Here is a 12,294-nt window from a genome sequence, read left to right as displayed (position 1 = left end):
ATAGAATGTATGACTGAGTAGCATATACTTGCTTGTAGTTCAAAAGCACCTTTATATTAAGTTATCAGAGGAAAAATCTTTTTTTTTTTTTTTTTTTAATTTGTGACTATTATTCGGTGGTGTTTTTGACTAACGACCTAAGTTCTTAGCTTGGAATATGCAATTCATACTTATAATTATATTTCTATAAACTTTAATACTTGAAAAATTGTTTAAATTGTCATCAAATTGAAAACTATAATTGAATAAAATTTTTTTTGAAGCAAACGAAAGAGCTGAGCAGCGAACCTTATTTTAAATTATATGAAAAAACTCGAATAGTAAATTTTTTAAAATTTCCTATGATAAATCAATAAATGTTGAATATTTTTAAAGTAACAGTTGTATCCGGAGGCTGAAGTTACTGTCTATTTCACGGGCATCAACAATTATCAAAATTCCATTTATCTTTAAATCGATTAATGGAATTGAACCTACAAACAAAAGCAGTCACAAGATGACTGGAGATACGCATCACATATCAAATTTAACCCAATCTGCTTTTTAATGGAAAAATCTCAAAATGAGTGTCAGTTATTTTATTTGATAACACTATTACAAAATCCTCGAAACTTAAAAAAAACTTCATAAGTTGATGGACATAACTCAATGATTGAATAAAGGATTACAAAACGATTAAAAAATATACACAAGGTAAGCATGTCCAATGTTCCCCTATTGTCAAACAATCAAACCGGACATAAAAAAAAAAAAAAAACATACAAATTGATTGCCAAAAGTCTAAATTTCATAGTTTTATTCAGACAAATTTTATTTTTCACTAAGCAAACTCAATTAATATCAAATAAATTTTCTAAGGTCATCTCATATCACATAATCCAAAAATAGGAGTGCAAATTTAAGCTAAGTGATGATGATGTTGTAGACAATATTAATCTTTTTCTATATGAATCTTTTTGATTAATTATATCAGGAGCGAAATCTTTTTCAGAAAATCATCAAAAATCAAACAAAAGCAATTTTACCCTAGAAAATTATTCTCAATAAAGACAAATAAAAAACAAGATCCGATTTGTTTACAGTGTCATTGCCAAATATGCTCCCACCATCAGTCAAAACGAAGATGTTTCGTTCAAAACACTTCTTTTGTTGATGTATAGAAGTGTTGTTTTAGTAATTAATAACGTACAAACAAAATGTTTGGTCTTCGTGCAAATTAATGACCCATAGACAATGCCAAATATTTTTAAACTGTCACAATTTTTGTTTTGACATAAATTATGTCAACCGCAAAGGTTGCTCGGAATCTTTGTACCTTATTTAATATTTTGTTTGTACTGATGTCCAATCAATAAATCAATCATGACTTAATAAAAACAATGCCACGAACTTGCATGCCACCTACTTCTCATGTTTGTGTGTATATTAATATTAGATGATGAATTGCTCGCTTAGTTAATTTTGGTTTCACAATTTTTCAATTTTTCTATTTCCAGGTATACCAAAACAATAGAAAGAAACAAAATAACAAAAAAAAAAAAAAAAAATACAAACAAGCGAGACGGACTTCCGACTCTATATAGTGCCGCAAATCAGCCGGTAAACATCTTTACTGCTTACCACCTCTGCCGCCATTTCATCGTCGTTGGTCGTGAAGCTACTAAAAATTGTGGTGGCGCGACTGGCGGTGGCGCACCCTGACTCAAAGTCTTATCTTATATTGAGGATGAACATAACTTTTTGCGCACGGACAACACGACGAACTTTACCTACGTTTCTTACGGACAAGCAGGCATCAGCCAAAAGGAAGTGGCTGCTGTTTTTGATATTTCTTAGCAGTTTTTCACAGTTTTTATTCACACTGCGATGTTGCATATCTTAAACAAATATTTTTGAGGTCAATTGCAAATATTCTGAACTGCGAAGAAGTTGAAGTCGAAGTAGCAGTAGTTGTAAGTTCTCTGTCGGCATTGTTTGTCGAACTGCCAAAGTTACTGTTCGATTATATTCGCACACACAAAAATGGGTAGTAATGAAATTATATTTACATACACACACACACAAATTCCTATACAGCAGCTGTGCATAAAGAACAAATTTTTATTGATCGATAGCGGTTTTATGACGGCTAATTATTATTACCTTCGGCTCTAAAGTAATTGGCAAAAATTTTGTAAAATTACATGTATTTTGCCGCCCACCATTGTGAGATTTAAACAATTTATATCAATTTTGTTACTATAGACGTTGTTCATCAATACTTATAAATTTATTCAACGAAAAAAAGTTGATATGACAAAGTTCAAAGTTATTTGCCCATAACCGACAATTTGATGATGTCCCGCTGTTGATGATGATGCGATACCATAATTTTATGGTTATATATAAGGAAATAATCTTTTCCAAGTTTGATTACATATTACAAGGAGGTTTTACATTTTCAAGTAATAGTACACTGAAAGAAAAAAAGCTGCAAACAAAATAATAATAATTTGTAATAAATTATTCTGTAGAAATCTGCAGTAGTTATACGATAGACTTTGACACTTGAATTCTGGGATAAATCAAGGGCGTAATGTTAGAAATCGTTATACAGTCTAGCTTATGACTAGTGGACAAGTAAGACCCTTTTAGGGATATCTTATTTTTTATGCTATGATAAGTAGTTTAGAAGTTGCGAGGGAACATACATGATCACATTTACATAAACAGGTTAAAACATAAAGATCCTTTTTGCTAGGGAATAGCAAATATAATTCATAAATAATAATTGGCTATAAGCATATTATGATGGTTGGTGAAATTGAAAGAAATAAACAATAGACCCTTTTGAGATAATTTATTTAGAAAAAATCATCCTAACAGTAAAAACTAATTTAAAATAATAATGTATTTCGGCTTCCTTGCCTCTTACAGTCAGGATTTTTTCTTCGTAACTTCAGCATAAAAGAATTTCAAATCAAATCTGACTGAAACAACTTTTTCCGGGGTCCTTTTTCCTTGGTTTAAATCATAATTATTTTTTAAGTGTAACAACTATACAAAATAGAGACACAATTTCTTTTTCATGATGTTGTTTTTTTTTTTTTTATTGTTTTTTCCTTAATCGATTTTATGATTGATTTGGTGAAAAAGAAAATCCTACGTGGGTGAAATTTATAGCTGAGTCGAGTACGGTGTTAAAATCAAAAAAAAAAAAAATATTCAATCAAAATCAATCACAACAACACTTGTCGATGTCGATGATGAACTTTTGATAACCTGTCTTCTGTTGGGGAGTTAAAGAAGAAATAACATTTTTTTTTATAAAGATATACAACACAAATCTAGCAAAATTGATGTAATGTAAAAAAGGGTTTACGAAGAAGGTGAAAAATGATTAATAGATTTTTGTCTTTCTTGGGTCTTTAAGATATATTTAAACATAATTAGGTTCTTCATTAAATGACTTCATTAAAATTGTTTTGAAATTTACTATTTTAACTTGTTAACACTTTTCTGCGGGTTTTGATAAAAAGAATTAATTATGTAATTATTTCCTGAATTACCTATCAACAAGAATGATTCAAACGGATCATTTCGATGTTTATGAATGCAAAGGGTTAATTGAAAACGAAAAATGAAGAGGAAGTCAAAGTGATTTATGCTGAGAAAATAAGAAATTGTTTAAATGTATGATCGAAAAAAATAGAAAAAAGTTCAAACTCTCTTGGAATCATTAGCGATCGGTGTTAAAAAGTGAAAACTATTTCTTTAGATTCTGCTTTTTTGTATTAAATTTACATACTTTCTTCTGTTAAATCATAAATGAGAACTATTTTTGATTACATCAAAAAAAAAATTTTACTTTCAATCAGTTTTATGATTTCAGAAACAAATCAATGATGTGATGGATTAAGATAAAAGAAGAATATCAATAAAATGGAGAAGTGAGTGGAATATAAAATTTTGCATTTTCGCTTAACAGAGAATACACTGATCAATGATTTCTTACATTAAGGGCCGGTTTGTTCACACTCGATTATCTTTTAATCAAGGATTCTTCTATGAAATAATTCTTGATTAAAAGATAATCGACTGTTAACAAATTGGCCCTAAGTATCAAAAATTTAGAAGTTGACGCTCTTGATACAATGTGAACTCTTTCATATTATTTTTATATTAGTTTAGAATTATAATATTAACAATATAAACTTCTGATAACTCTTTTATGTTAGTTATAACTATAAAACGTCACGGCACTCTCAATTCATGGTCTCTAGAAAATTTGTAGACTTAGTTCACCGGTTAAAATTAAATCTACTATTTCGTCGGAAAAAAACGGCTTAAAAACGCAAATGAACCGAGAAGGCTAAATTTTGGATATGTTGTAAGGGGTGCTTAGAAAAGCTTAACTTGAAGTTTTCGACCAAGATTTTCTATGAGATTTTTCCGCCATTTTGAAAAAAAGGATAAAATTGTTTTTTTTTTTGTTTTTTTTTTTTGACAATAACTCGGCTTTCCGATGAGATACGAAAATTTTAGTATTATGCTTTTTTGTAGCTTTTACCATGCTCTACAGAACTAAATTCACTCATTTGCAAATCAAATTCAACTTCTAAATACCAAAAGCTTTATCTTTATCTAATTCACATTAATTCGCATTATAAATATATGAACAATATTTTTTTTTGCCTGAAAACCCTTATTTTAGTGATTTAGTGTCGATTTTAGAAAATAGACTTGGTCATTAAAATATCGATCGATCGAAATGTCAAAATAAGTGAATAGCAAATTATGTAGTTTCAAAACATTCGTTAGTGTGTGAAAGTTGAATATGTTTCTCACCAAATGAAACCAATTTTAAATTCTTCTTCGCCAGAATTTTGGTCAGTGCTCATACCAGATGCGATTCAAACTTGCGAGGATTCAAAATACCTTAGAAGTTTGGAATAAGTGCTTGAAAGTTATTCTTAAACTTATATTTATAATATATTTTGGAGAAAAGTCAAATTTTTACAGACAACATTCTAATCGACATTTTATTAATCTGCATTTTTAACTGTTAACTTTTTTGTTGGCTATCAAACTTACATTTGAAAACATTTTTGTTCCACCACTAGTACTTTATACAAATACAAATATTTATTCAAATGCGTGAGTTCTCACACGTCAATATTGTTTTGTTCAGTTTTAAAAATGGATCTTATTTACACCTTGCTAACGCAAGTGTATCAATTTAAGTCTTAAGTTTCAAGTGGTATTTGTTTGTATTAAAATTCCATGGTCGAAAATATTTGTTTTTATCTGATGTTTTGTTTTTGTTGTATGTATTTGGATAGTAATTTATTTATTTAATGTGTTGAGTTACATAGCTTTTGTTGTTTTTCTTGCAATATAAGTCCTTTAAAGTAAAGAGTTTCGTGAAATGCCCAGAGAAGGATGGAGATTTTTTTTGAGTAGATCTTCAATGCAGAATTGGTTCACTGTGGTGTATGTGTAACATTTTTTTTGTATTAAGGAAATCAAATTCACCAATTCTGGTTTTTATCTAGTCATAAAATTTAAAAAACAAGAGACTAAAGTTGTGTGTGATCAAATGCGGGAAGATCACAAATAATTTCTTTCTTATCTCAAAAATTCAATACGATAGTAGAATCTTGTCCTTTAAATTTTTAGAATTGCCTTAAAAACACCGCATTTTTAGTGTTAAAAAGGAATTCGAAAACAGAACGAGTTTTGATCGCTCATGGTTTTTTTTTAAATTTATTTCATATTTTTCCACAATAAATATTTATGTACGATAATCGATAGTAATTTACTCTTTATTTGAAATTTGTGTTCTCAAATAAACACGACGGAAACTTTCCTTTGACGTATCTATAAGATTTGTCGTCATTTGCAAAGATATTTATTTTTTTTCAATACATTTCTAATTTTTGTGTCAGCGTTCTGCACTTCACAACCTAACTGGCGCAAACGCAACCGAAAAAAATGCAAATATTTAATCAAAAATATGAATTCACATGAATTGGTTTCCGATTTTATTTTTAAATTCTAATGTTGGTGTTTACTTTCAAACCAAATGTATCGATTGAAAAATGCTTATGGTGCCAATTCGTGTTTATTTGGATTTTTATTCCCGGATCTTAAAACAAAACAAAACAAAACAACATAAGAACACCTTTTGTTAATTTTCAGTGATGTTTTTTTTAATGTCTATATTTGAATAAGGGTGTATATCTTATTTTGTCAAAAGCCACATATATATATATAAGAGCAAATTTAAACCTTAATCAAACAATTTTAACAAAAAAAAACTGTCGTTTTTTCAAACAAAACCACAAAAAGTGAACACAATACATTTTCGAATTTGGATCAATATAAACACGTGTATTCAATTTTTTTTTTTTAATTTCAGGGACTGAATACTAATAAAAACGAGTTGTCAACTCGTTGTAGCGAATTTCCAATAAAACCAATATTTTAATGTTAAAAAATAAGTGTTTGAAAACTTCAAGCATTTGGATTAAATATTTATATTATTATTGGTTGAGTTGGTGTCTTTTTTTTTCTTTGAATAATTTTTGGCCCCAGAAGTGTTCATTTATAAACATGATTTTTTTAAAAATCCGATATGTAGGCAGATAATCCCCAGTAAAAATGGAATCCCGCCGCACCACTGCTGCACCACGTCTGCAGCACTTTTTGACCGCCACACCTACGCTGCACCACTACGCACTATTATCAGAAATTTCTATTGCATCACACCACCGCTGGATTAGTCCGCACCATGATCAAAAATTTCTAAACCACAATGTTTCATGTTGAAAGAATGACAAAAATTGGATTTATCACCGCTGCACCACGACACCACGTCCGCACCACTTCACTTTGAATAAAAAAATTCTATTCTATAAGCGTTTAAGTCGTGGTTGAGTGGTTAAAGCGTTGGACTTCTAATTGAAAGTGCTCTGGATGATCGGGTTCGAAACTCCTTCTCCAATAATCCAAAATTATGTATCATGGTGCGGCGAATTTTTCATACAAAATGAAATGGTGCGGACGTGGTGCAGTCGTGGTGCTGCGATGGTGAACGAATTTTTCATTCAAAATGAAATTGTGGGGACGTGGTGCACTGAAATTTTCCGTCAAACCGAGGGTTGTGCAGATATGGTGCAGCGGTCAAATTTTTTTTTTCGCAAAAAAAAAACATAAAACGATAAAAAGCCGAACCTGTCTGAGTAAAAATAAAACTCTCTGAAGCACCGCCGAACCACAACAAGACTCAGTGTGCGGCGCATTTTTTGCCAACCGGCTATGATACGGCGATAAAAAATATTTTCTTTAAAATTTGAATTTTCATTTTTACTTGTGTTTTCATCAGATACTTTTCTGTAGATGAAAATGATTGCTCTTCTGGAACACTCTTCAGGTTGTTGTAATTAGTAATAATAAAGGTAACGTTGGATCTTGGATCCATATCGGGTCTATCAGATGGCACAAATTCACTTGCAAAAACAAGCTCAAGTTCATCGTCTTCTTAGCTGAGAAGCACCTTTAGACTTCCCGTCGCGACATTCATAACGCCTGATGGTCGAACTTCAAATTCGGAACTTTGAAATGTTTACCTAGCTCTTTTCAATTCCAAGATAAAAATTGATGGTCAACGAAATTGCGAAAATGTAGGATTTGGCGAATAAACCAAAAACAATTTTAATGCTTTAAGACAATTTGTGCAGTTTAATACCCTACATGAATCTCTTTAAGACCATTTTCACTATTATAATATAGGTACATAATTTTATATAATTTCGTGAGAGAGTATATTTTTTTGTTTGCAAATCTAAACTTTATACATTAAGCTATATTAACTTGTATAATACCATCCAAATCATGATGGAATACGAGATGTCTTCTATAATAACACCTTTTTCTTATTATTGTATTATACCCAAAACGCAAATAGTTCAAGCCCTTAAGTTCAAATTTCGTTCACTTAAAACATTTCAAAACAAATTATAATCTCATTAAGTTGGTAAAACCAAGAAAGTTAAAAAAAAATTTAATTTATTATAATAATAATGTATCATGCTTTAAATGACTACTGGCGAGTTGAGTGAATCTCGAAAAAAAAGAATAATAGACCTATCAAATGTCAAAGCATAGGTATTATCTTTAAATCTTCAAAACTCATATACGTGTGCCTTCCAAAAAAAAACAACCGATTTGTCATCTTATAGCATCATAACGGCTATCATGGTCTCACAAACTCCACCAAAGCCTTAAAAACAGATCAGACGTTTGGTGCATGTTCTACGAAACAAAAGCACTTCAAAGAAAAGACTTGTCTTTCACAAAAATAAAATCAAATAATGAGATAATATATCATTTTCCTGGGTGCAACACATACTTGTTTGTATTCCGCAATAAGAGATTTAACAAAGTCGTGGGTGGGGCACATCAACAGTCAAAAAAAAAAAGTAAAGTCTTCCAAAAACCCTTGGGCTTTTTTTTTTAGGTTATCTAAGCTTATTTTTTTGGTTTGTCTCTTTTTGTATTTCTTTTCAAAAATTTTCCTTTCTCCTTTGCCAACAATGTAATAGTAACAAACACTTCCGTATAGGTGCATTCTTGAGAGATGCCTCTATTGTGCTGGTGTGCACAATTAAAACTTAATTATTATATTTTGAATTTTGCGCCTGATTAAGATTGCTTTAGTTACCAGGAGAAGACTAAATAATTTTAGGCCTGAGAACAATTATGAAGAACAGTATTTTTTTTTTTGCATTCAGGGAACTGCCTATTTCTTACCATAAGTGTACACTGTACAGGAACGAATTTTGTATCAAATAAAAGGTGTTGCAGTTCACACCGTGTCCATCAGAAGTCTTTTTAGGCTTAACTATTCAACGACTAAGGTTTCCGAGATATTTGAGCTTAAACATGGGGGCACGGTATGAAGCCTGTTTTCAAATAGATCACCTTTAATAGTATTTGACCACTTTGGGGTATGTATGTTCCCTCACAACTTCTAAACTATTTGTCACCATTCGACAAACAAGGTATCTTTTGAAGCGCCTTGCTTGTTCGCTGGGTTAAGGTAAAATATAACTCCCTCTTGAGGCAAAAACCAATAACTAATTTTGCATATATTTTTTTGCAATGTACAGTGACTCTGCAAATAACAAAATTAAAATTAAATAAAGCTCAGAAACGTAAACTCAATTAGGGCCAATTTATTGAGCCTCCATTAAATTTTGAAATTTATCGCTTTAGTTAACGGCCTCGTTTAACTATTGTCGCCTTTAAGTATACATAATTAAAAATTCATTTAATTCACTCTTCTTTAGTTAAAGTCCTTACTTTTAATGGAAACTTTAAATTTAAAACTCTGTTCAAAATATCCTAGGGATTTTTTATTTTGTTTGAAAAATAATCTGTCAAAAGCTACAATTTTGTCAAATCAAATAGATTTGAATTGGAAGAAAAACCAAAAAACTATGACCCGTAAGTATTTTGCAGCTGAAAACGCCAGAAAATGCAAGAGATTAACGATATACCAGTGGTAACCAAACAATGCTACAACCTACAATTGAAACCATGAGAAGAAGAAGGAGTTAAGTGAAATTTTTAATTTTTTCCATCGGTGTCAATATAACAACTTAAATTTAAGTGTTATCGGCATTCATCTCGTGTCATTGGTTTAGAAGTAAGCTTTATATCTCTTCTTCTCATGGCTTCAATTGCAATGTTATGTATGTTATGTATGTATTATGCAGCATCTCAAAAATGATTAGTTTTGAAGTGGAGAATATAATCTAGTAGATCTAGTATTATCTGTGCGAAGTGAACAAGAAATGCATTAATTTCTTTGAATTTTGTTCTTTTTTATGGTACAAATGCTTTAATGCTCAATTAGTTAATGATGCCAAACTTCAAAAAAATCCTTAAAAGAGACTGAATTAAACGAAATTGGTTTTAAATTTTAAAATTCCCTTTTTTAATGGCGATTTAAGTTTAATGGAGAGTCAATAAATTGGGCCTTAGATCATGAATTTTACTCTAAAGAGCGCCATCTCTCCAATTTCTTCAACTAGGGGAAAACTTTCATTGTGAAAAAATTCCCCAAAAACAGACATAAAATAAATTCTCAAAAATTCTTAGGTTCAACTTCTTAAGCTATGAATTCTTTTGAGAACCTGGAACAGATTTAGATAGAACGTTTTCGATTTAATTTTTTGGGGGCATTTATTTGCCTTAGTTCAAGCTACAACTACTTAATCTAACCTTAAATTCCAACTCCATTTTTAAGATTTTTCATTTTACTAAGCTTACAAAAGCACTCAATTTCTTATGTACATATAATTCATTATGTTTTTATGGCCTAATAGAAAACCTTGATGCCCTCATGAGTTTGAAACCTAAGCTAACTGATAAATTCGCTCCTGAAAGAATCAATTACAACAATATGTTGTGTTCAACAAAACAGAAAAAAATGGGATGAACTTACCGGCAGCACAGCTTCAATGAAGATGTCTATTTCAAACTGGGCTAATTGGCAGATGTCATAGATTTTTTTTGTGTTGTTTTTATTTTTATTGAATAATGAACTATTATCTTGAGATCGTGATTTAATTGAAAAAAAAAAACAAAGATGAAAAGATTCCACCTCGATGCTATGATTTCAATAGAAAATTGATTGATTTACATACATGAGTTAAAGGTATGCGCTTATTTTCAATAAATTTTGTAGATCGAAATTTCAATGAGAGATGAGTTAACGAAACTTACGGAGGTGAAATTTTTTAAATGAATTATGAAAGCTTTTGAAGTTTTCGACATAGAACAATAGATGGGAAATAGCAAAAAGGTATTTTTTTTTTTTTTTTCAATTACCTATGACCATCTCTGGAATTTATGATTGATATAGGTAGTTTTGTTTTTGTCTTTTTTTGGATTTTCGAAATAAAATTAATTACTTGTATGTAGCTTTCGAAAAGAATCGTTGAAGTATTTACACAAAACACAATTGAATGAAAAATTAGAATTTTGAGAAAGTTGAGTAGGTAAGTAAAAAAAAAAAAAAAACAGCTTGAATAAGAAACGTCATCAACAATCACAACACCATTAATATGTGATCAATCATACAATACAATTTGAGTTTTTCTTATTTTAATCTTAGATGTGGATTTGCTTGATATAATGATATTTTTGGAAATGTATTTGTAATTTTTTTTTCAATATCGATTTTTTAGCTTTAAATAAATTCAAGCATTGAGTTATTATAAGAAACTATGTTTTCGATAGTCGCTTATGGAAATCGATAACTTCTTAATTTGGGAGTCTTGACTCTGAACACCTCTTTCAGTTACTTCACAAGCTCAAAATTGATTTGCGAATGATTCGCAAGATCGGAATCTATTAGCAACATTTTCGCAAATCGGTTTTGACAGTTCCTTTTGAACAGCTTATCCGGATCTTGCCTTCTCTTCATTTTTTTTTTTTTTTTTTCACTTCAGAGCTTAGAACAAGATTTTAACTACAATCAGAGGCTCATCATAAGTGCATGTTAGTGGTTAGTAGACAAAAAATACAACCTCCCACATGCACAATATAAAACAAAATAATTACGAACAAATTTACAAGTTATAAAATTATAAGTACAAAAAATCCAACATGTATAATTTATTTAAAACATTGATTAACAGTCACGATTGTGGAGCACTGGTTCGAAACAATGTTTTTAAACCCATTTTCGTCAAATTAAAGTCTAAGGATGAATGGTTCAAGTTAAAAAGTTTACTCATGCGACTAAGAGGCTCATTAATACCATAGTTTGTTCTATGAAAGTCGATATGCAAAGGTTCAAATCTTCGTAGGAGGTGAGATCCACCCGGATAATTTATACCAATACAAGCTAATAATAGATCAGGGGCGTCAATTTGGGAATTAATAAGCTGATGAAGAAAGATTAAATCATTATTTACACGTCTCTGTGCTAAAGTTTGTATCTGAAGAAGTTGAATGCGATGTTCATAAGGTGGCAAGTTGAAAGGGTCGGTCCAAGGAAGACCTTTTAGAGCGAAGCGTACAAAATTGTGTTGAATAGATTCGATTCGGTTTTTATGAACTTCATAAAAAGGACTCCATACTTGAGAAGCGTACTCAAGATGGGGTCGAACGTAGCAGTTGTACAAAGATAGAGTAACAAATGGATCATCAAATTCCTTTGCCCAACGTTTAATAAAACCAAGCATTGAGCTCGCTTTATTTACTATAAAATTGATGTGTTCAGTAAATCCTAAATTTGAA

The 12,294-nt window shown here is 30.4% G+C and overlaps 1 protein-coding gene across 1 annotated transcript in view; it reads right to left on the bottom strand.

Annotated features, from left to right (window-relative positions):
- The window catches only part of LOC129915488 (mucin-5AC), a 37,541-nt gene extending 26,931 nt beyond the window's left edge, over nt 1-10,610 (bottom strand). Inside the window, exon 1 of the mRNA XM_055995038.1 lies at nt 10,493-10,610. The gene's annotated coding sequence lies outside the window, so the exon portion shown is untranslated. The remainder of the gene's footprint in view (nt 1-10,492) is intronic.
- Nucleotides 10,611-12,294: the final 1,684 nt, after the last annotated feature.

Source organism: Episyrphus balteatus, chromosome 3, assembly GCF_945859705.1.
Source record: "Episyrphus balteatus chromosome 3, idEpiBalt1.1, whole genome shotgun sequence".
Lineage (NCBI taxonomy): Eukaryota > Metazoa > Arthropoda > Insecta > Diptera > Syrphidae > Episyrphus > Episyrphus balteatus.
The sequence above is the reverse complement of the archived record's forward strand: the minus strand, read 5'-3'. Positions and strand labels throughout refer to the sequence as shown.